Below are 4,355 nucleotides of genomic sequence, written 5' to 3' on the forward strand. Positions count from 1 at the left end.
TATGTAGTAAATATTTGATGCATTGTCAAATGCATGTTAAACTTGTAATATTTGTTATTTCCTCAGTATTACATACTTCTCTAAAAAATACAGAATTCAGAGGACTGCTGTCTTCTTTTTTGTTTTGTTGTTGGGGTGATGTATAGAGGGGTTACAGTAATATTCATCAGGTAGTGGGTATATTATTTCTTGAACATTGTTACCCCTTCCCACGTTTTTCTCCCACTTTCTCTCCCAACCCCCTCCCACTCATCTTGTTTTTCCCTTCACTTCCCTATTTTAAATAAACAAATAAACATATATAAAATATACCAGGTTTGGTGGCACTTTTCACTAAAAATTAACAAATAGACAATAAAGGCTGTGGTATTAAGGATGAAGTTTTGGTAAACAATGGCTTTAAATTATATAATATATAATATTAATTAATATGTATTATTAATATTCATATATTAATTATATAATATTATAAAATGTCAACATGGTTATTAAGGCTAGATGAAGTATAGGTATATTGTATCAAATCCAGAATTCTTTTTGGCTAGTTTCTCAAATACACATGAGGACATTAACTTGACTGAATTCACTTGTGTTCAAGACATACAACTAAAGGCCTAGACAATAGAAATATTGGCAGAGATGAACCTAGACATACTCAGAAAAACAAGAGACAGCCAAGAGGACAACCATCCTTCTGTGTTTTTCCAAAAGGGAAGATGTTGAGCTGCACTTAGATAATTATTTATCAAGATTAAGAATCAAGAACAACAAAAGAACAATCTGGCCAGACCAAAAAAATCTTATTAGTAATTGAAACAAGACAATAAGAATACTTGGAAGGCAGAACTAATTAAGAAATAAATTTCATAAGTTCTATATGTTCACTCTGTGTAACGTTCTGTGCCTTAAAACATAGACTCGAAAGGGTTTAAGAATGCTCAAAAATTAGTTCCTGGCAACGGCTGCATCAATGTCATACAGAAAGATGATAGAATGTGCCATGTTCACATGAAGATGATTCTAGAACTAAGAGTTCATTGGAAGGTTTTATTTCAGTCAGAATCAACGTAAGATACATAGATGATGGATAGATAGATGGACAGATATTAATACACACATGATAGATAAGTGGATGGATAGTTATGAGAGAGGAGAGGAGTGGGAGGGAGGGAGAAAGAAGGCAATTGACTATTCCATTATGAAGATTCGGAAATCCCATGATTAGCCCTCTATATGCTGAGAACCAGGGAGGCTTCTAACATAGTTCAGTCCAATTCTAAAAGCCTCTCAGTCAAGTTCCACATGAAGCCAATTCTATAGTGATAGTTCTGAATCCAAGGACCCAGAGAGCTTAGAGTTCTAACTCTTCAGAGTAGTAGAAAAAGAAGGTATAGGTTGAGGCAAAGAGATTAAGACCTACCATCCTTACCTGTTCTTTCTTTTCCATCTTTGAGTGCTCAACTGCCTGGGTGGTACCTGAAAACATTTGTCTCTCAGTCCAATAATTCTGTCCCCTCCAGAAATAGTCTCATAGATATCTCATGGGGACTGATATATTATACCCAAACTCCAAATTCTCGAGGCTTCTTTTCAGCAGAAAAACAGTTGGGTAAACTGCCTACTGAAGCACTGCTTCAGTAATGCTTTCTATTACTATCCATGGGTATCCCTTCATTCATTCAGTGGACACTCAAAATGAACTATGCCCCAATCTGAGTTGTAGTGACAACTGTGGCTCAGGTTGTCCCTCACTTGCTTCTTCTTTAACATTTGAAGTTTTCACTAGGGAAAGAAGAAAAACTGGCAGAGATGTTATTTTCTTCCTCAGGCACTCCCTGTGTTTCCTATATTTTCAGAAGTTCATACTTTCTCACAAAAATATTAGGCACTTTCGTCTACTACATTTTTCCCTTCTTATGCATGGGTGATAAAGTTCTAAGACATAATGTTCAACTCAAAGCCATGGATGGTCATAACCCACATATACAAAGGCCAAGTACTTCATATAGCCAGTGATTTATGCATGCCCTTTTCCCAATTTTAAAGTCCTGCTAGACCACCTATAATAACCTAATACAAATGTTATGGAAATAATTTCTCTACTGTATTCCCTAATGAACAATGATCAGAAAAATGTATGCAGGTGTTGAATAGAAAGCCAATCTTTTGTTGAATATTTTCAATCTGAAGTTGATTGAATCTACAAATTCAGAACTCAGTTGGATACAGTTCTTGGACCCTTAATCCTTTGAGTCCATAAATAATTTTAAAAATAAAGTATTTGGATTTTACCAATGCGGGAAAACATTTGGTAACAAATATCATTTAAGCTGCTAAGATGGGAGAACATTTCCCTTAAGTGCCTTCACTTTGAAAAATTCCTATAACACAGGTTTCTTGTAGGTATCAGTATAGATGTTATGCTGATTCATGCTTTAGAATCCTCACTGAATAAAAATTAAGTTTTTCCTTTATCAGTTTTAGTGGAAAATTACTATCCAGGGAGGGCAGAGGAACTCTGGAAATATCCAATTCAGCAACTCATAGTCTAAATGCATTTGTTTTGAAGTCAAAAAATATTTATTCAGTCATTTTCACCTGTTGTGATTCCTTCACTGCTCATCGAGGTGAAGTTCAAGATTTCTCTTGAGATCCAGGACACCCTTTATGAAAGAATTCAAGCCACAGCACTGCTCAGGGAAGCTGAGATCTGAGGACTGATTGATATGTACAATTAATTGATCATCTGGCAAAGCACCAGGTCCAGAGTTCAATCTGTAATACCAGGACACACCCCCACACACATAACTGATAAGACCTGCCACAAATATTTTATTAGATCTTCTTTTAGTACCATTATAGAACTACCGATAAAAATGTCAAAGTGCCACATCTAAAATTTTTGAAATGCTGTTTTCTTCAATCAACTTATTTTGGGATCCTAGAAGAATGAGTTATAGAAAGCTCTTAAATAAAATCTAAATTTTTATTCATTGCTATTGATAATGATTGACCACTTATCTCTCATTGTATATTTTTACCCATGAGCTAAAAATGTCACAGGTATCATTGTCATGACTGGAATGCATTTATTGTGATGGAAACAAAAACTCAATTTAGCCTTGTTGACCAGTTTTGGACCTTGATCAACAGTGCTCATTCTTATCTGGAATGAAGTTTTCTAAGCACATTTAATACTAAAGTGTGTGTGTCTGTGTGTGTGTGTGTGTGTGTGTGTGTGTGTGTAAATGTAAATGGCTATCAGAAGCCTAGGTGTACCTTCTACATTCATTGAATTCTGTTGCTATTACAGAGATTAATCTGTCAAAAAATATATTTTATTTTTCCTATTAAAAGGGGTACATGTGACCATGAGTTTTCAAAAGATCATCTGTCTACATTAAACAGGTTGAAGAGAAGTTAGGAAGCCATAAGGAGGCAATTAGAAAAATATATTTAAGAGATGACATTTTCAAAGTCTCCTCATCCATCCATAAATTCCCAAGCACTTAGACCAGTCCCCAAATAAGTAACAATGTTGATTGAAACCAGACATGAAGGCACATGTTAATTCCAATTAAATGAAATACTGTTTAGAATTAAATATTTTCCATTTTTTAGAAGCAGCTCGGGTCACAGCAGGGGAGGGATTTGTGTCAGACCTTGTATTGGCTATAAGATGTTTTATAGCTGTTTTTCCTAGAAGCTCTTTAGCAACTTGAGAGTAACCAATGTGTTTCAAACACTTCAGTCTAAATGTCAATTTCCACATTCTTTAAGTGAGAATAGCAGTAATAATACCTACTTGATGAGTTTTTCTTAGGAACACTGACTAAATGTTCATCCCATTTAGTCGACTCATTCTAGACGATCCCTAACGGTGCTCTCACTTGTTCTTTGATCCCTTTATGTGTAAAGATTCTCCTCTTCATTAGATTCTCTCTCACAAGGAGCCTCGTTAGTGCAGTAGATAGCGCATCAGTCTCATAGATTCTCTCTCACCTTCATCACCCCATGATAAATTAATACATCATAGATCTTCTCACGGAAAGGCAGAAGTATCTATTTATGTGTACAATCATTAGCTCAAGGCAGGTGCCTTTCTACTCTTCCCTACCAATATCTGGCTATGATGGATTTCGTGTGTGTGTGTGTGTGTGTGTATGTGTGTGTGTGTGTGTGTGTGTGTGTGTGTGTGTGTGTGTGTGTGTGTGTAATAGGGCTTGAACTTGGCCTGGGTGCTGTCCCTGAGCTCTTCAGCGCAAGGCTACTGCCCTACCCTTGAGCCAAGCCCCACTTCTCGTTTTCTAGAGGTTAATTGGAGATAAGAGTCTCATGTCCTTTTGTGCCCGGGC

General features: G+C 36.1%; 1 non-coding gene across 1 annotated transcript; it reads right to left on the reverse strand.

Moving 5' to 3' along the window:
- Positions 1–3,052: 3,052 nt before the first annotated feature.
- LOC150065835 (small nucleolar RNA SNORA1) lies at positions 3,053–3,179 on the reverse strand. Its single transcript, XR_016535044.1, has one exon. It is a non-coding gene; the product is annotated as a small nucleolar RNA SNORA1 (small nucleolar RNA).
- Positions 3,180–4,355: the final 1,176 nt, after the last annotated feature.

The sequence above is a fragment of the Megascapheus bottae genome, chromosome 3 (genome assembly GCF_031878675.1).
Source record: "Megascapheus bottae isolate mThoBot1 chromosome 3, mThoBot2.hap1, whole genome shotgun sequence".
Lineage (NCBI taxonomy): Eukaryota > Metazoa > Chordata > Mammalia > Rodentia > Geomyidae > Megascapheus > Megascapheus bottae.